Below are 21,438 nucleotides of genomic sequence, written 5' to 3' on the forward strand. Positions count from 1 at the left end.
ACATTCTTAAAAAAAGTTAGAATTTTAAGAGCTTACTCACTTCCTTGCTTGCGGTCTGAGAATTCTGTCTTTTGATTGGTTGCTTAGACATCTGGTTGACATCATAGTAGTTTGCACAAGGGAATCCCGATTAATTGCCATTGATTTGAATTGAAGGTTGGTAAACCCCAAGTTCTCAACACAGGGATGGTGAGATGCTTGTGTGAAGTGCACTTCGGGACCAGCAGTGAATAGCTGCGCTTCGCTGCTAACCACAAATTGCAGGCCATTAAGTTAGATCCCGTGCATATCTGAACTAGCAGGTCCACAGTATTCCAAAGCAGTGACCAACCAGCCTAGATGATTAGTCGGACCGGAAGGGGTAGATCACCACATGAGGATAGAATTCTTCCCACTCCACTCCAGAAAATCCTGTATGACAATGACAATGGGCAAGGTGCTCTTTGCTGAACAATCTACAGGATGCTTACCAATACTCTCTGCTGGTAAGCCACATGGTTATAATTGGTAAAATGACCCTGCACATACTGCCTAAACCTTGGATCTTACCCACACACATGGACTTGGGCAACTGTGATGTGTCCCCAATGGGAACACTCAAGTACATTCCATTTCAGGCAGAAACTGGGTGTGGGTTTCTCAATAGATTAGTTTGGAGATTCTGAAGCATGGCACCAGTTTCCGCATGGCTCAGACAACCAACAAAAAAAGAGCCCAGGATGCATGTCTGAAGTCAGTATACTAAATTCATGCTGTAATGGGAAAATTGTAGGGCTGGTAATCTGAAAGTGGAGACTAAATGGACTACAGTGTTTTCAGCTGAATCAACTATCTGGCAAGCTTTGGTGATGTCCTGTACTATGCATTTTAGCCCTTGACTTGGGTTTCTCAATGAGAAAAATACAAAAACTTTACACCTCAAGCTAACCACGGGAAAGGTTAGAAGTAAATGTGTCCTCTCTGCAATCTGCTCCGTTGGCCTGCAAACAAGATCAAAATAAAATCAGCCTACTATTTTAAATTCCCTGATCATGATTTTTTTTAATATTAAATGAGTCTTCAAAAGAATCTTCATGATAAACACAATCTGGGGGTCACCTAGCTTTAAAATCTTTTTATAGGTAATTGCTGGAAAAAAAGCTATTTAGAATCCATTCCAACATGCCAGCAATTTGCAAGAGGCCACGTGGCACTACATTACAGAGCAAGCAAATGTGTTGTACTTGTTCCTTTGTATGGTTTACAGAGGCACTTTTAACTTGGGCATTATTTACATTACAAAGATCTTCCAGTGTTTAAGCATAACCAGATTCTGTAGCTCAAGATGCACAATTAAACAACCCAACACCAATCTATGCAACAAAGAGTCAAGGGCAGCAATGAATTCACCAGACAGCTTTCAAAACAGACATACATCAACTTTCACTTGCAGGCCTTTCACACATCTCAAATAAGAGAATGTAGTACACCACACAATACTACTCAATACACATCATTCTTTGAAGACATTTAAAAAGAACAGCAATATTTTGCTGTAATTTTAGACAGCCAGAGGTGGAATCTTGGAATCCGGTGTCAGGAATTCCAATCTGCAAGGGCAGACTGAGTGGAGCTGCCCTGAACGCTCTCCTAGCAGGAATATTTTTGTACATGTACATATTTAAGTATCAGCAGCACCACAGGATATAGACGAGACTCAGTGACTGCAATTGGGGTTGGGGGGGGGGGGGGGGGGGGGGGGGGGGGAAGGAACGAGATGGGAAGAAAGAGAAAACAAGGGATATATTTGACTCGCAGTCCCTCAATGAGTTAACACTCAAACTGCTCCCCATTTACACAAACACTGATTTCTACCTTGTTGAGCTGCTGCAAATACTGCATAGGAGCTTCATCCACATGAAAGGAAAGAAAGGTGAATGTTTCAGGTGCATACCCTTTATCCATGCCTTACTACAGATAGCCAGCATTTAGCGCTTTTTGTATTACCCAAAGCAATTAATATACTTTTAAGATCAGGTTGCAACCAACTTAAAATATGTCACACCTAATCTTCAAAATTCAGTTTATGCATCTCCAGAGTGCTCAGCAAAACAGTTTCATTCTTGACCTAGAACGCCAAGTAAAAAAATTCAGCATGTCACACTATTACCCAAGTATCTGACTGCAGCTATAACTGCAGTTAGCTTGCTCCATAACCCTCAAGACATCAATTATAAAGCATAAACTTGGTGAGGATTCACAATAGCTCAGTTGGCAAGCACTAATCCCAGGTTTGATCCTCCAATCTGTGCTGCCTGAGCCGATTACAGCTGGGTAGCAATCAGCAAGGGTTTTTACAAAATAAAAATACTTTTACAAAGGCCATTTCTAGTTTTATTTGCATTAAAGCACTGCATTAACCTGCTTACAGGAATACAGATGCCATAAGTACCATGAAACTGACTTTTTAAAAACAGTGTTGATAGTGTTGTAAATCATCGACTTCCCAAACACCAGAATAAACCATGTTACTGCTGCTCATCAAATGTTCTGATCAGCACCATGCTTCCCTTGCCAGAAAGTTGTACAGTAACCAGACACCCAGGGACTCTGGCTTCAATCATTGCATGGCATATCTGGCTGGGAATGGACTACTGAGAGTCATGGATAAACCAGAACTTAACTCGATATTAATTGACCCAAGCCATTCTATTTCGTCCATACCAGAAACTTCACATTCTTGCTCAAACTCTCCCCTTTTCCACCTCTGGTCTAGTGGGTTCTTCCTCTATTCAACCATGGATAGGAAGCAATTCCATTGTGCTGCATCTTTCTCCACCCAAAGGTCTTCTTATAATCCAAGTCTTTGTGCCTTCATGAATCTCCCATCAGGCCTGACCAATCACCTACGAATTGCTGAGCATTTTGCTACAATACAAAACACTGAATAATTCTAAGCTGCTGTGTAGTTTATATTTAAAATTAGTGAAAGCTCCATTATCCACATCCCAATTAACTGTCAGCCCAATTGGTTGCCAGAATTTTCAGAGCCCTTGCTCAGGACCTTGAAATGACAATGTTACTTTTGTATCTATCATGCTAGCGTTCGTTGCAGCGACTGGGGTACTTCTGTATCATACATGCAAACCAAAAATTGAGATTCTCGATTATGTGCTAATTTTCATTATACGCCAGCAGTTAAACAGACATTCCACCATTATCAAACTAGCTTCAGAATTGCAAACAATTTCTGGGCCCCGTCAAGCATAACTTGCTTTTCAACTTGGGAAAAGTTGCTCTAACCGGGATTCCTTTTGACATAAATTATCTTAGTTTTGATACTACACTAATGAATCACTCCGATATAGAAAAAAAGCTTACATTTATTATAGCATCTCTCACATCAGAGGAAATAACAAAGGACTTCACATCAATCTCCAATCACCGCTGTTAAGAGTGTCAGAAACGTAACTCACTTTGGTGTTCGAGGGAGGATATTGAGACTGAACAAGAAAAGCCCTGTTCTTCAAGTGGCACCACAAGATCTTGAACATCCACTTGAACTTGAACAAAATGGAGCCTCTACTACCTAAAACAATACAATACAATATTCCCACATAAAATAGCAGCAAAACTTCACACGCCACTTCTGCTGCATACAAAACTCGCTCCCAGATATCTGGAATACTGCCTCTTGTATTCATACAAGTTTAACTTAGAACGTTTTCTAAACCAGTTAGCAGAACTTGCCAACTGCTACCCCAATGTACAGTTCTCCCAAAGCTGCCTGCTCCCAACTGCTACAATCAAATTTCTTAGGCATCTGTCTTTGCTACTGTACTCTCCAGTTGCTCTCGTGTTATGCCATTTAATACAGGAAAAAATTAAAGTCCCAAACCAAAGGTACAGCAGGCGGTTAAGAAAGCAAATGGCATGTTGGCCTTCATAGCGAGGGGATTTGAGTACAGGGGCAGGGAGGTGTTGCTACAGTTGTACAGGGCCTTGGTGAGGCCACACCTGGAGTATTGTGTACAGTTTTGGTCTCCTAACTTGAGGAAGGACATTCTTGCTATTGAGGGAGTGCAGCGAAGATTCACCAGACTGATTCCCGGGATGGTGGGACTGACCTATCAAGAAAGACTGGATCAACTGGGCTTGTATTCACTGGAGTTCAGAAGAGTGAGAGGGGACCTCATAGAAACGTTTAAAATTCTGACAGGTTTGGACAGGTTGGATGCAGGAAGAATGTTCCCAATGTTGGGGAAGTCCAGAACCAGGGGTCACAGTCTAAGGATAAGGGGTAAGCCATTTAGGACCGAGATAAGGAGAAACTTCTTCACCCAGAGAGTGGTGAACCTGTGGAATTCTCTACCACAGGAAGTAGTTGAGGCCAATTCACTAAATATATTCAAAAGGGAGTTAGATGAAGTCCTTACTACTCGGGGGATCAAGGGGTATGGCGTGAAAGCAGGAAGGGGGTACTGAAGTTTCATGTTCAGCCATGAACTCATTGAATGGCGGTGCAGGCTAGAAGGGCTGAATGGCCTGCTCCTGCACCTATTTTCTATGTTTCTATGTTTCTATTTCAACATTGGTGGGCTCAGCCAAGAGCTCTCTTCTTCCTCCACCTCCACAGTTCTTTGATTGTGTGCTCAAGTTCCATACCAAAACTTGGTGCATAATTTAGGTTGAAACTCCAGTGCTGCATGGTCAGAAAGTGTCATCCTTCAAATGAGAGATTAAAGCAACATCCAGTTGCCTCCTCGGTTAGATGTTCAAGATCTACTGGTACCATTTGAAGAGGAGCAAGGAGCTCTTCCAATCGTCTGGCCTACATTCCTCACTCAATAAATACCAAAATAAACCTACTAATTAATCACTCATCATTGATATTTGATAGACATGGGAACAGCTGCCACATTTATCTATAGAGTGTAACTGCATTTCAAAAGTGAATCACTGAATTGTTTGGAGATGTTTCAGCAACACAAGACATTATACAAGTACTATTTTTAATGTCCTCCTCAATTACAAGAAGTTTCTTGATGTATATGATTTTAGCACATCATAGAAGTGCCAGGAATCATTGTTTGATGCTGAATTTTACAGCCAAACTTCAGTAGAGCTCATGCAATGTGCCAAATGTTTAGACATCTGAAAATATCAGTCAAGAGCTTCAAATTCTGGATCGTTTTGCATAGGCAATACTGCAGAGCTAACATACAAGAGTAATAATAACCAACGGAACTTGCTCAATATACTTTACAATGTGCAGCAGACAGGGGCCATTCTTGCGCATCGCCCAGTAGCCATCTGAAAAGCAGCAGCATGGTCTGGGAACAGGACATGGTCCTGTACGGTTTAGCTGGACACTGATTTTTTTTTAAATTATTTAAAGGGGATCCACATCAGATGAAGTACAAAGCTCTGGCTAAAGGTCACAAATATTACATTGATCTAAAATGCAACTGCATTCCTAGTTCAGCAACAGATGTGCTCATCTCTGCACCAAAATCAAATTCTATACATTAGTTATTTGAAACGTCTGCATCTCCATAACAGGCAGCACCTCACAGCTGTTTCACATTCCACATGAAGAAACACACACAATAGATAAATCGCATGATTTAGACTCCAACTCCTGCCCAGCAGGTCTGGTTTCAGAACTTAGCACTAAAAGGTAAACAGCATTAGAAAATCAGCAATACATGCCAAAAGTTCTATTATTTACAGAGCAATGAATCTCCAAGATTTACTATCGGGCAGTAACCTTTAAAGGTGATTGTTAGAATCTCATATACCTGTATTTATTTTAATAGAGTTCACGAGGGTTGTTTCCTTCTGTCCATTTGTAGATTAATGCAGTCAACCTTTCAGTGATGACAAATAATACTGTTACACAAAGATCCAGGCACACAGACTGTCCCGTGAACACAAGCTGACCAAAAAAGCAAATGGTGCAACAGTCCTTGTAAAATCAGTTCAAACTCACTCATGAACCACACACTATAAATGGTAAGTGCCAAACTGGTGCTGGTTTGAAGTAAACCTGCTCCATTATGCCAGTTTCATCAATAAAAGCCTGTCCTGCATCTACACGGACAGCTTAACCAGTGAACATCCAGTTTCCCCAATTACTATTTCCAAATAATAACTTGCATTTTGGCCTGAACATAGATAACATCCCAAAGCACTTTACAGAGACTGTCAAACATCAATAGTTGTGATGTGCTGGAAAAGCAGCAGTAACCAATGGGAAAATCAACTACATCTAACATTACAGACCAGTATATTGAAAATTAAATCAGGATAAATACGGCCTCAGCCTGCTTCGCTATTCAGCAAGACAATAATATTTACTATAATTTTCCTAAAATTCCATTAATCTCAGCAGGGAGGAAAAGCAAAGCCCGTTAAGAAGTCCCACTCGTATGTGATGGAAGTAACGGCGTCCTTGTACTATCCCTGAAACAGGGGTAGTTCAGCACCTGAGAAAGATATTGGGCAGAAACACTGGCCCAATGTTCTCTACTGAAGCAAAGATGCCCAGAAATAGAGCACATCTGTTAGGAGGGAAAAATAAAATACACTCATGGTATAACTCCCATCAGAAATATCAACTATGCATTTATGTCGTGAATATAAATAGCAAATAGCCCTGTAAATTGAAGTTTTACTCCGATTAGCAGAGTACTCCATACAGACCAGGAGGAGGCGGGGATGAGCCTGGGGAGGTACAGGGGAAGTAGGAGCGGGTTGAGTCTGTGGTTATGGGGAAGTACAGGGGAAAGAGGAGGCGGGGATGGGGGGGGGGGGAGATGAGGAGGTACAGGGGAAGGGGAACCCGGGGGGTGGAGGGAGCCGAACCCGGGGGGAGCGAGGCCGAGGGGAGGGGAGGGAAGGAGACAGGCCGTAACCGCCGGGGACCCCGCAGCTGCGACCTTCCCAGGCCTGGCGCTCTCCCTGACAACGTCCTCAAACAGTAAACTCCCCTGCCGCCTGCCGCCTGCCGCCTGCCGCCCGTGTGCCTCTCAGCCGCCACTCGCTTACCTCGGGCTCTGGCCGGCCTGCTCCTGATAGCCCGGCAGAAGGAGCAGACAACGCAACTGTGGATGGCACCCCAAACCTCGGCGCCGATAGAGCCGTTATTCCAACGCACAACCGACCTTTAATCCCCGCAATGCCCGCCCACTGCTTCCATTGCTTAATCGGACTCCCAAGATATGCCAATCACTCGCAATGAAGCTGTTCATTGGACAACTCTGCTGCCAATCAGGGTTGGGAAGCCGTGACATAACGTAATCAGGTTTGGCTGCGCCCGGCACTGATTGCAGTAACGAACCCAAACACGATTCAAACAAACTGCCGGAAACCGTAATATGCGCAATGGCAGCGCATCTCACGTGGTACCATAATAACTGAAATTAATCTCACGTCAAAGTGCGCAGCCACTGCAGGATAAGGGACATTGTAATTGGTTGACGTGCCCCTGGGCTGGAGAAATAAATTCAACCTGGGTTTCCGATAAAAGGCCATCGATCTGAAACTTCAACTTCACAGATGCAGCTTGACCTACTGAGAGTTTCCAGCATTTTCTGTTTTTATTTCAGGGTTGATAGAGTCGTACACCAAAGAGGGAGGCCATTCGACCCACTATACCCATTATACCGAGGCGTACGAAAACATGGGCCTTACACTAAACATCCGTTTGACAAAGGTCATCCAGTCATCAAGATCCACAGCGCAGCCCTGGACAACGTGGACCACTTTCCATACCTCGGGAGCCTATTATCAGCAAGGGCAGACATTGGCGACGAAGTTCAACATCGCCTCCAGTGCACCAGCACAGCCTTTGGCCGCCTGAGGAAGAGAGTATTCGAGAGCCCTCAAATCTGGCATCAAGCTTATGGTCTACAGGGCTGTAGTGATACCCACCCTCCTGTATGGCTCAGAGACGTGGACCATATACAGTAGACACCTCAAATCGCTTTAGAAAAATCACCAACGATGCCTCCGCAAGATGCTGCAAATCCCCTGGGAGGATAGATGCGCCAACGTCAGTGTTCTCAATCAGGCCAACATCCCCAGTATCGAAGCACTGACCACACTCGACCAGCTCCGTTGGGCGGGCCACATTGTCCACATGCCAGACACAAGACTCCCAAAGCAAGCGCTCTACTCGGAACTCCTACACGGCAAGTGAGCCTCAGGTGGGCAGAGGAAATGTTTCAAGGACACCCTCAAAGCCTCCCTGATAAAGTGCAACATCTCCACTGACACCTGGGAGTCCCTGGCCAAAGACCACCCTAAGTGGAGGAAGAGCATCCGGGAGGGCACTGAGCACCTCGAGTCTCGTCGCCGAGAGCATGCAGAAAGCAAGCGCAAGCAGCGGAAGGAGCTTGCGGCAAACCAGACTCCCCACCCACTCTTTTCTCCAACGACAGTCTGTCCCACCTGCGACAGAGACTGTAATTCCTGTACTGGACTGTTCAGTCACCTGAGAACTCACTTTTGGAGTGCTAGCAAGTCTTCCTTGATTTCGAGGGACTGCCTATGATGATGATGTATGTCTGTGCCGGCTCTTCACAATAGTCCCAGTCTCTGGCTCTTTCACCGTAACCATGCAGAATTTCTCCTTTTCAAGTATAGATGCCAAAGATTCTGAATGGAAATTCCCTTCTGATGGTTACAATTGCATCTGTTACTATTGAATTCCGCCATTTTTCCAGACAGCACCTTCCAGATCATAACAACTTGCTGTCTAAAAGAAAATCTCGTTTCCTCCATGGATTTGTTTTGCTAATTATCTTAAATCTGTGTTCTCTGGTTACCGACCCTCCTGCCAATGGAAACAGTTAGATCAAAACCCCATATAATTTTCAACACCTCTATTAAATTTCCCCTTAACCTTCTCTGCTCTAAGGAGAACAACCTCAGTTCCTTTAATAATAAAAACAGAAAATGCTGGAAATCTCAGCAGGCCAGGCAGCATCTGTGGAGCGAGAACAGAGTTAACGTTTCAGGTCGATGACCCTTCGTCAGAACTGGCAACAGTTTGAAATGTAACAGATTCATAAGGAAGTGCTGGGGCCCTGAAAAGGGGTGGGGGAGGAGGGTGTGCGTGGAAAGATCAAAAGGGATAGAGTGGAAGGCAGAGGAGCTGCTATAGTCTCTCCCGTAATTGAAATCCTACATCCCTGGTACCAGTCTAGTAAATCTCTGCACCCTCTTTAAGGCCTTGACATCCTTTCTAAAGTATGGTGCCCAGAATTGGGTACAATACTCCAGCTGGAGCCTACTCAGTGTTTTATAAAGGTTTAGCATAACTTCCTTATGTACTCTATGCCTCCATTTATAAAGCCAAGGATCCTGTAGGCTTTTTCTTTTAACAGTCCTCCCACCTTCAAAGACTTGTGTACGTATACCCCCAGGTCTCTGTTCCTGCATCCTCTTTAAAATTATACCATTTAGCTCATATTGCCTCCCTAATTCTTCCTACGAAAACGCATCACTTCACACTTCTCTGCATAAAATTTCATCAGCCATGAGCCTGCCCATTTCATCACTCTGTCTATGTCCTCCTGAAGTCTGTTACTATGCGCCGCACTGTTTACTACATTTCCGAGTTTTGTGTCATCTGCAAATTTTGAAATTTAATGTCTTTAACTTTCTTGTTCTATGGTGGCATTTTCTGTTCCTCTACATTCCTGTGTTCATACGTAGCAATAACAACAGTCGATCACAATACAGACCTAAAATTATTACAAGCTCAGATAGACAGCCCACAATAACTGCAGTGCAGTGTAATTACAATGTGTGAGTGGCAAAGTGAGTTTCAATCGAAAACGGAGCCTTGAATAATTTTGGTTTTGAAATGTTACACTTATTAAAACTGCAGAAGGGACACAGAACTGGGTGTGCACAGTCTTTTCACCTCTGGGGCCTGTCAATTTCCAGTCCACACTGGGTGTGCACAATCCTATCACCTCTGGGACCTGTCAGTTTCCAGTCCACATTGGGTGTGCACAGCCCTATCACCTCTGGGACCTGTCAGATTCCAGTCCACACTGAATGTGCACAGCCCTTTCATCTCTGGGACCTGTCAGATTCCAGTCCACATTTCTGCCCCGACTTTAAAGAGAGGATGGGTCTCATTTCCATTTCCGACCCTAACCTGGCCAAATCCACTAGCTAGCTGGTGGGCAGGGAGGAGGCTATAGCTGGGGACCCGTGGGAATAGTCCCAGCAGTTACTTAAGTGGTGAGGGCGGTGCTGGATGCAATTGGTGGGGGCGGGGGTGGGGGTAGGGGGAGGGGAGGCCCATGGCAAGGAAAGCCCAAGGATTCCTTGTGGAACATGGAGGCAACAATTTATTGACATGGGTAAGGAATTGGTAAGGAGGTAGGAGACAGAGAGTAGGGATAACAAGTATGTACTCCAATTAGCAGGATGTAACTAGTGGGGTCCTCCAGGTATCTGTACTAGGGCCTCAGCCTTTCACTATGACTTCGATGAAGGCATAGAGAGCCAGCCAGAGCCCAAGTTTGCTGACAACACTAAATAGGAGGCACAGTAAATAGTATGGATGACATCACAAAGTTGCAAAGGGACATTCATAGATTAAGTGAGCGGGCAAGACTGTAGCGGATGGAGTTCAATGTGGGGGAAGTGTGAGGTCATCCACTATGGATCGGAGAAAGATAGATCACAGAATTTTCTAAATGGCGAGAAGCTAGGAACTTATAGAGGAGCAGAGAGATTGAGGGGTCCAAGTATAGAAATCGCTAAAAGCTAGTGGACGGGTACAAAAAATAACTAAAAAGGCTAATGGAATGTTACCCTTTACCTCAAGGGGGCTAGAATAGAAAGGGAAGGAAAGTCTGCTGCAATTGTATAAAAGCTCTGGTTAGACAGCATCTGAAGTATTGTGCTCGGTTCTGGACACCGCATCTCAGGAAAGATATATTGGCCTTGGAAAGGGTGCAGCACAGATCCACCAGAATGATACCGGGGCTAGAAGGGTTAAATGATGAGAACAGGTTGCAGCACCACTGTCACAGCCGATCTGTGGTCAGATAACTCAACACAGACTGGGTGTAAAACTAGTTTTCAATTAAAATGGTCAAGCCTTTGATTCACCCATTGAGTCTGGGAGCACAACATTTTTACAAGCTACAAGATCAACTGTGAAAACACCTTCTACATGAGGCAATATATCTGAACTTGTAATATCTTTCGCAGAAGTTTTGGGGATGCCGAAGATTTTGAATGGAAATTCCCAGCTGACTTGGGACAGTTTGACTGTGAAAGGATTGTTAACCTGAATCCCCTGGGAGGGGTGGGGAGGATATCCAATATGCGGCAGATGTTGGATCGTATTTATTTTTGCTGCATTTTTAAAATCACATTGTTGGAGTTATGCCATTGGAGGAGTCTCACACCAAAAGTTTAGTATAAACACAAATCTAACAGCCAATGAGCACCAGGAAGATGTATGTGGATAAATATGAGGTGACAAAAACAGGAAGGCAGATTATTATCTGAATGGTGACAGATTAAGAAAAGGGGAGGTGCAACGAGACCTGGGTGTCATGGTACATCAGTCATTGAAAGTAGGCATACAGGTACAGCAGGCAGTAAAGAAAACAAATGGCATTTTGGCCTTCATAGCGAGAGGATTTGAGTATAGAAGCAGGGAGGTCTTGTTGCAGTTTTGCAGGGCTTTGGTGAGACCACACCTTGAGTAGTGTGTGCAATTTTTGTCTCCTAATCTGAGGAAGGACATTCTTGCTATTGAGGGAGTGCAGCGAAGGTTCACCAGACTGATTCCCGGGATGGCAGGACTGACATATGAAGACTGGATTGACTAGGCTTATATTCACTGGAATTTAGAAGAATGAGAGGGGATTTCATAGAAGTATATAAAATTCTGACGGGATTGGACAGGATAAACGCAGGAAGAATGTTCCTGATGTTGGGGAAGTCCAGAACCAGGGGTCACAGTCTAAGGATAATGGGTAAACCATATAGGTCCGAGATGAGGAGAAACTTTTTCACCCAAAGAATTGTGAACTGTCATGTATTCAACTATCATTGTAACCCATGTATAAGCTGACCTAAGTTGTACACCTTGAGAACATTGACCACAAGGGGTGAACTTGTGGGAGACACTCCTAACCTGGACTTTCAGGTAAAAAAGGGGAAGCTCCACCCACCTTCATCACTTGAGGTCTTGGTAATAAAGGTAACTGGTCACAGAGTGACCTTCTCTCAAATATGGGCCTCGTGTGCATTTATACTATATAGTAAGGACATATCATTGGCGACGAGAAACTGGGATTTAAACCATGCGAGCATGGCCACTAGCAGCACAGAAGAGAGGTACTGTGTTGGTGATGTTTGGGATGACTTTATTGAGAGACTACAGCAAAGTTTTGTCACTAAGGAATGGTTGGGACAGGATTCGGCCGACAAACGCAGGGCTCATCTCCTGACGGTTTGTGGATCCAGAACGTACTCCCTGATGAAGGATCTTCTAGCGCCAGAGAAGCTGGCGGACAAGACGTTCGAAGAGCTCAGTAAGTTGATCGGGGAACACCTTAAACCAGTGAGCAGCATGCACATGGCGAGACACCGGTTTTACATGCACCGGCGGCGAGAAGGGCAAAGCGTTCCAGACTTCATGGCAGATCTCCGGCGACTGGTGAGCCTATATAAGTTCCCAGATGCATGCAGAGCGGAGATGCTGCGAGACTTTTTTATTGAGGGCATCGGGCACGCTGGGATTTTCAGGAAACTGATTGAGACCAAAGACTTGACCTTGAAAGCGGCGGCTCTGATAGCCCAGACATTTATCTCAGGGGAGGAAGAGGCCAGAATGATGTATAACAAAAATCTTGGCTCAAATGCGGCAAACGACCAGGGAGTCAACATTGTTAACGCGGCACACAGTTCTCTAGGCAGACAAGGGCAATCGGACATGCCCCAGCATGTAGTTGAACCCAAAGGCGGAATTCAACAGAGACAATGGCTAGCTGAACGGCGATTCATGCCATCGCAATGGACAATGCGGCCAGTAATGGGGCCATCAACACCTGTTAATGGTGCGCTTAAGGACAGTTACAGAGACAGTCAGAGACGATCGACTGGTAATGGACCTTTTGTTTCCAACAACGGGGCCTCCAGCTCATGCTGGAGGTGTGGAGGCAAACACCCAGCCAGAGCTTGCAGGTATCAGCAATACACCTGCAGAAACTGCAACGTCAGCGGTCACTTGGCGCGTATGTGCAGGAAGTCTGCAGCCAGGTTGATGTACGAGGAGGATGGGCCCGATGTAAGCCCTACGAGGCCAAATGAATACTGAGAGAAATCGCTGGAAGCTGAAGTTCAGCGAGTTCATGTGGAGCACATATACAGTTCATATACCAGGACGTCACCGATAATGATGAAAGTGCTCCTCAATGGCATCCCAATATTAATGGAGCTAGACACGGGGGCCAGTCCCTGATGAGTATCAAACAGTTCAAAAGGTTGTGGGTGTCCAAGGCCAGGAGACCAAAATTATTGCTGATTGACGCACAGCTACGGACATATACAAAGGAGATCATTCCGGTGCTAGGCAGCGCCACAGTAGTCGTGACCCACAAAGATTCGGAGAACAGGTTGCCACTCTGGATTGTCCCGGGGGATGGTCCCGCACAACTGGAGAGGAGTTGGCTTGCTGTCATGAACTGGAAATGGGGCGATGTCAATGCAATTTCTTCTGTGGAGCGAGTATCATGCTCACTGGTCCTGGACAAATTTGACTCATTATTTCAACCCGGCATCGGCACTTTCATGGGAGCCAAGGTAGTGATTCACATAAACCCGGATGCCAGGCCAGTACACTACAAGGCCAGAGCGGTGCTGTACGTGATGCGGGAAAAGATAGAATGCGAATTGGACCGCCTGCTGAGGGAAGGCATCATCTCGCCAGTCAAATTCAGTGACTGGGCGAGCCCGATCGTGCTGGTGCTCAAGGCGGATGGGTCGGTCAGGATATGTGGCGACTACAAGGCCACCATCAATCGGGTGTCACTCCAAGACCAGTACACGCTACCGAGAGCAGAGGACCTCTTTGTGACGCTATCCGGTGGCAAACTTTTTTCAAAATTGGACCTGACCTCAGCTTACATGACCCAGGAGCTGGCGAGTGAGTCGAAGAAGCTGACCACCATCACGACACACAAGGGGTTGTTTGAGTGTAACAGATGTCCGTTCAGGATTCGTTCGGCCGCCGCGATCTTTCAGCGAAATATGGAAAACCTCCTCAAGTCGATTCCAAGGACGGTGGTTTTTCAGGACGACATCCTCATCACGGGTTACGATACTGAAGAACACCTCCACAACCTGGAGGTGACTGGACTGGGTAGGGCTGCAACTGAAAAAGGCGAAGTGCGTCTTCTTAGCTCCAGAGGTAGAACTCCTGGGGAAGATGGTAGCAGCAGATGGGATCAGACCTACTGCGTCCAAAACGGAAGCGATCCAGAGAGCACCCAGACCCCGTAACACGATGGAGCTGCGTTCGTTCCTGGGGCTCCTGAACTATTTTGGTAACTTTCTTCCCAAATTGAGCATGCTGTTAGATCCATTACACGTGCTCCAATGCAAAGGTTGTGATTGGGTCTGGGGGGATAGTCAGGAAAGGGCTTTTAATAGAGCACACAATTTGTTATGCTCCAACAAACTGTTAACGTTATATGACCTGTGTAAGAAACTTGTTTTAACGTGCGATGCGTCGTCCTATGGTGTCGGGTGTGTGTTGCAGCATGTGAATGCCAATGGTCAGTTACAGCCGGTAGCTTATGCCTCCAGAAGTCTGTCCCAGGCAGAAAGGGGCTACGGGATGGTAGAAAAGGAAGCGCTAGCATGTGTATATGCTGTAAAAAAAATGCACCAATACCTGTTGGCAGGAAATTTGAGTTGGAGACAGATCACAAACCCCTAATGTCCCTTTTGGCCGACAACAAGGCCATAAACGCAAATGCATCAGCCCGCATACAGAGGTGGGCACTCACGTTAGCCGCCTATGACTACACAATTCGGCACAGACCGGGCACCGAAAACTGCGCCGATGCACTCAGCAGGCTCCCACTAGCCACCACTGAGGGGCAACTGAGCATGATGCTGAGATGGTCATGACTGTTGAAGCTTTCGAAAGTGAAGGCTCACCTGTGACAGCCCGTCAGATTAAAGTCTGGACAAATAAAGACCCGCTACTGTCTTTAGTTAAGAAATGTGTCCTGATTGGGGACTGGGCAGCCATGTACGGGGCATGCCCTGAGGAATTTAAACCGTTTCTTAGGCGCAAGGATGAACTCTCGATTCAGGCTGATTGCCTACTGTGGGAAAATTGAGTAGTCATGCCCCAGATGGGCAGAGAGGTGTTTATCAGAGAACTTCACAATGAGCACCCGGGCATTGTCATGATAAAAGCAATTGCCAGGTCACACGTTTGGTGGCAAGGGATAGATGCAGACCTGGAACTTTGTGTTCGCAGGTGCAACATGTGTGCTCAGCTCGGCAACGCACCCAAGGAAGCCCCCCTTAGTCCCTGGTCCTGACCCGCCAAGCCATGGTCACGCATCCATGTGGACATCGCAGGTCCTTTCATGGGAAAAATGTTTTTGGTTGTATTGGACGCCTACTCCAAATGGATTGAGTGTGCCATTTTAAATTCAAGCACATCCTCTGCCACAGTAGAAAGTCTACGGGCAATATTCGCCGCCCACGGTCTACCGGATGTCTTGGTCAGCGACAATGGCCCGTGCTTCACAAGCACTGAATTCCAGGACGTCATGGCAGGCAATGGAATCAACCATGTTAGAACGGCACCGTTCAAGCCGGCCTCAAACCGCCATGCGGAACGAGCAGTGCAGATAATCAAACAGGGGATGCTCAGAATCCAAGGAGGTTCCCTACAAAGCCGCTTATCACGCCTCCTGTTGGCCAATAGATCCCAACCACACTCGCTCACAGGGGTTCCACCCGCAGAGCTGCTAATGAAAAGGACGCTCAAAACCAGGTTATCCCTTATACACCCTACTATGAAAGAAATTGTTGAGAGCAGGCATCAGTCACAATGTGACTACCATGACAGGAATGCGAGGGCGTGATGTATTGATGTCAATGACCCTGTTTTTGTCCTTAATTACGCTGCAGGGCCCAAATGGCTTGCAGGCACTGTGATAGCCAAAGAGGGGAATAGCGTTTTGGTAGTTAAACTTACCAATGGAGAAATCTGCCGCAAACACGTGGATCAAACTAAAAGGAAGTTCAGCAACCCCATAGAAAAAGCAGAGGAAGAATACGACGTAGAGTTTACTTCACCACAGGTGACCGAACACCGGAACCAAGTGGAGGAGAGCCCAGTCACTGTGGACAGTCCGGACAGGCCTGAGGCACCACAAACAGCAGACACTCAGGCCAGTGCCCAACAACCGGAGTCCCAACTCAGGCGCTCTACAAGGGAGCGTAAACCACCAGAGAGACTCAACCTGTGATCCCAATAAGACTTTTGGGGGGGGGAGGTGATGTCATGTATTCAACTATCATTGTAACCCATGTATAAGCTGACCTAAGTTGTACACCTTGAGAACATTGACCACAAGGTGGTGAACTTGTGGGAGACACTCCTAACCTGGACCTTCAGGTATAAAAGGGGAAGCTCCACCCACCTTCATCACTTGAGGTCTTGGTAATAAAGGTAACCGGTCACAGAGTGACCTTCTCTCAAGTTTGGGCCTCGTGTGCATTTATACTGTATAGTAAGGGCATATCATGAACCTATGGAATTCTCTACAACAGAAAGTTGTTGAGTCCAGATTATTGGATATATTCAAAGGGGAGTTAGATGTGGACCTTATGGCTGAAGGGATCAGCGGGTATGAGAGAAGGCAGGAGTGGGGTACTGAAGTTGCATGATCAGCCATGATCATATTGAATGGTGTTGCAGGCTCGAAGGGCCGAATGGCTACTCATGCACCTATTTTCTATGTTTCTACGTAATACCAGCCCCTTACCATTCCACTATTGTGTGCCAGTCGCTTGGTTTTCTCTATCTACTCACTGATTTTCCATGATGTTGTTCGCAGGTGGTCTGGGGCCTGGAGCATGGTCATGATGTTCAGCTGCTAGGATGCAGTGGTGTTTAACCCAATCTGTTTTCTTTTAAGTACACTGTTTCATTACTCACTGTGGGTGTGGGGAAGTGGTCTAAATAGGCTCATCCTGAGGTCTTTCAGGGAAGTCGGGCATTTCGGAGCCAGGAACTGCTGCAATCCGGAGGAGCACTCCTGCTCCTCTCGACTCCACATTCAGAGGTAAGTAACTTAGCTTTCTGGTTAGATTGCAGGTGTTTTATAGGGCTGGTCTTCCTGAATGCAGCCTTAGGACAAACCTTGCAGCAGGGACCTCAAGCAGGCGTTCAGCCATTTATTGGCAAAAGGGTCAGCACTTGTTTCAGGCATGGTTAATAGACGCTTCACGTTTGTCCTTGCCCAATAGGGTTGAGTACACATCTGCTTCCTGCCTGCCATTTTGGGGACTTAGAAGGTTATGTAGTACCTGGAAAAACAGGCGCTACGTGGTCCAATGTCTAGGCCCTTGAATTTAATTAGCAGGAAAGGTCGCTGTAGTGAATAGTATAAATGAATTCAGTAAACGATTAGATGTGTTTTAGGATAGCTGCTGTGTTGAGAGACATGGAGAGAAAATGGGTGGATGGGATTCATTTATCAAAAATTTGCTTACTAGTCTTTACCCGGACACAAAAATGATGTGTTTTACTCCTCTGTTTAGTTTTAATGTTCCTATCTGCTGTTTATTAAGCATCAGCACATCCCAGAGAAGTCAAATTGGCCCATTTTCCACTGCTTTAGTCTTGACACTGCTATGTGAGGATTTGGATTCCCTTTTCATTGGTCACTAACAGACCAATTAAAAATTGGGCAGAAAGTGCAGGTGAACAGCAGAGTGAACAATGTGGATTGGGTTGTGGGAACAATTAGTAGATGTGTTGAATTTTGATTTCACCTTGGAGTTACGCAGATAAGGCAGGAAGCTATGCTGAGGGAGACAAGAGCCTTTGGGGCCGAAATTCAGGCTCCACATAAGGCCCATTACTGCCGTTTTGCAGTGGCTATGCGGCAGAATCAAGTGGCCGCCACGACCCAAATTCAGCTCGGGGATTTTTCGGCCTGTCCCCACATCCGCCCCGCTGCTGTTGACCGTCACAAGCGTGTCATCAAAGCATGCACCACCGCTATCCTGCACACTCCATCCCAAATTTACCTGGAAAAATCGTTGTCCCGCCGCGCGGTGCCCCCGACAGCTTTTTCTGTCGGGGCACCTTGCCCTGTGTGTGTGTGTGGCACGGCAGCACGACAGCCCTTCAAGGGGAGGGCGCACTGCCCTGGCCATGTTTTTATTTTTGCCGGCTGACTTCCCGATCTGCCAGCCAATTATTGCACCCGGGTTCAACTGGGCCGCTGAGTGACAGTGGCGGAGACTCGGTCCTGCCCCAACTTCTGTCCCTCACTAAGACTTACCGCTGCACTTCCATTATGACCGACTTCCGGTCCAATGGGAAAAAAAGTTTAAAACGGAGAAAATTGCTCGGAAGGTCACCTCATCGCTCCAGGCGGTAAAAAATTGTTGGTGTGCCAGCTTTCTGGCGTGCCTGAATTTCGGTCCCCTTATCTTGAGCTTACTCGTGAGCACAATGGGTGACTATCCTGAATGAGTGCAACAACTTGCTTTTATTTAGCATCTTTAACATAGTAAAGCATCACAAGAAGCTTCACAAGAGCATAATCAGATAATAAATGACACCGAGCCAAATGCGTGTTGAAAAAGGTAGGGTTTAATCAGTCTTAAATGAGGAGAGAGAGGTGGAGAAGCAGAGAGGTTTAGGGAGGGAATTGCGGAGCTTAGGATCTAAACGGTTGAAGGCACTGCTGCTAATGATGGGCAAAGGAAGTGTGAATAATTCATGGATTTCCTGGATTGTGAATGTTTAAAAGGGTTAACACTGATCCCTAGGACATTTAAACCACTGGGTCGTTGTGAATTTAAAAAAAGGCAGCCTGTGTAGAAATCGCTGCAAAAGCCCCAAAACTGGTAAGAACGAAATGAGTAAACTTAAAACAATACTTGATTAAAGGCTGCTGCTATTATAAATTACTGGGAAGGACATGTCTGTGTGAAGCACCACTTTGAGAAAGTTTGGACATTTAAGAGCAGCCTACGCATTCCATAATCTGGAACAAGTGCTCTAGAAGGACAGACTATGGGTGAAGGTTGCACCTGGTTTAACCGCTAAGGAAGTTTGAGTGACATACCCCAAACAGCCAACCGTCCATGATTAATGCATAGCAATGGCGGGTAATTGGACAAAACGGATCGTCCTCAACCGGCAGAAGCAACATAAAAAGACAGCATGGCCGGTCTGGCACTGCAGTCAGAGGAGCCTTAAGAAACTTTGAAAAGAGGAAATATGTTTAGGAACAAAAAGAAACATCAAGAGTTACATACTTAACATAATCAGAGCAGGAGTAGGCCATTCGGCCCCTTGAACCTGCTCCGCCATTCAATGAGATCATGGCTAATCTTCTACCTCAACTTCACTTTTCTGCACTATCCCCATATCCCTTGATTCCATTAATATCCAAAAATCTATCAAGACTGAGCTTCCTTAGCCCTCTGGGGTAGAGAATGAGAGAGATTCACTACCGAGTAAAGAGGTTTCTCCTCATCTCAGTCCTAAATGGCCGACCCCTTTTTCTGAGACTGTGACCCCTGGTTCTCAACTCCCCAGCCAGAGGAAACATCCTCCCTGCATCTACCCTGTCAAGCCCTGTAAGAATGTTGTACGTTTCAATGAGATCACCTCTCATTCTTCTAAACTCGAGAGAATATAGGCCTAGTCAGCTCAGTCTCTTGTAGGAACTGGTTGCTCTTCTGCCTTAATGCTGAGATCCTTGGGTTTAAAGGTTGTATGCATTGCTTGATGCTATCTTTATGCTTGTGTAAACTGTTTTAATGCCGTGTGCAAAGTTAAATCATTAAAAGTCACTTTGATTAGTGAGACTTTCTTTGGCTGGCAACTGTCCAGGTTCACACATCACTGGAACCCTGTATCCCTACAATAGCTGCAAAATTGAAATTGTCCAGATTAAGACAGTCCCAACCAAGTTTAATTCTTAATCTGTCCTGAGTAAGCTGATCACAGCCAACAGGACACTACAATTGCCCACAATGCTGTGTTAGGGGAGAAAAACCATATGCTCCTATTTCTTATGTATTTAATTTAATTTTGTATTGTGCATTTTTCCCAGTGATGGATGGTAATGGTCGAAGCGCACACACACACACACACATTTAATATCCAAATATCTATCGATCTCTGAATAGGAATGTCACTGCAATTGTGACTGTCTCAGCTCCCTGCTTGGGTGGAAATAGAGGTCTGTGCTGGAGCAGTCACACAGCTGCATCCAAACCGCAGAGTTTTCAATCTCATCATCCATCTCCCAAACACAATTGCTCACAATTCTGTCCCATTTAATAAAAAATAAGACTTACATTTATATAGCGCCTTTCACGACCACCGCACGTCTCAAAGCATTTTACAGCCAATTAAGTACTTTAAAAGTGTAGTCACTGCTGTAATGTGAAAATGCAGCAGCCAATTGATGCACAGCAACTCCCACAAACAGCAATATGATAATGACCTGATAACAAAAACAGTTTATGTTGATTGAGGGATAAATAGTGGCCAGGACACCTGCTCATCTTTGAATGCTGTCATGGGATCTTTTACGTCCGCCTGAGTGGGCAGACGGGCCTCAGATTAACGTATCATCTAAAAGACGGCACCTTCGACAGTGCACCACTCCCTCAGCACTGCACTGGAGTATCAGCCTAGATTTATGTGCTCAAGTCCCTGGAGTGGCACTTGAGCACATAAGAGTTCAACACTTTGAATGTCAAATTATCACTCACAAAAACACACCATATGTTTGCCGTCCTCCCAAGTTCAGTCACACTCCTGCAGAACTGAGAGAAATAAGGATGGGATTGAATATCAGGACCAACACTCCATAACTTGAGCACTGAACTTTTATTCTGAATAAAATCTGTCAAAATTCAAGTCACTGCAATCAGGAGTGTGGTGTTGCACTTGTTAAAAATGAAGGAGAAAGGTAGAGTTGCCCTGTTTTTGTTAGCTCCATATTCGACTATTCCAATGCTCTCCTGGCTGACCTCGCACCTTCCACCCTCAGACTTCAACTCAACCAAAACTCTGCTGCGCGAATCCTAACTCGCACCAAGTCCCTTCACCCATCACGCCTGTACTCACTGATCTACATTGGTTCCCAGACTGGCAATGCCTCGATTTCAAAATACCTATTTGTGGGT

General features: G+C 45.6%; 1 protein-coding gene across 3 annotated transcripts in view; it reads right to left on the reverse strand.

Moving 5' to 3' along the window:
• The window catches only part of cep85 (centrosomal protein 85), a 62,376-nt gene extending 55,260 nt beyond the window's left edge, over positions 1 to 7,116 (reverse strand). For 2 of the 3 annotated variants that reach the window (XM_070898999.1, XM_070898997.1), the window contains exon 1: positions 7,030 to 7,116. The gene's annotated coding sequence lies outside the window, so the exon portion shown is untranslated. Of the gene's footprint in view, positions 1 to 40; positions 281 to 7,029 lie in introns of those variants that run through there. The other variant, XM_070898998.1, reaches the window with a different exon arrangement.
• Positions 7,117 to 21,438: the final 14,322 nt, after the last annotated feature.

The sequence above is a fragment of the Pristiophorus japonicus genome, chromosome 14 (assembly GCF_044704955.1).
Source record: "Pristiophorus japonicus isolate sPriJap1 chromosome 14, sPriJap1.hap1, whole genome shotgun sequence".
Taxonomy (NCBI): Eukaryota; Metazoa; Chordata; class Chondrichthyes; family Pristiophoridae; genus Pristiophorus; species Pristiophorus japonicus.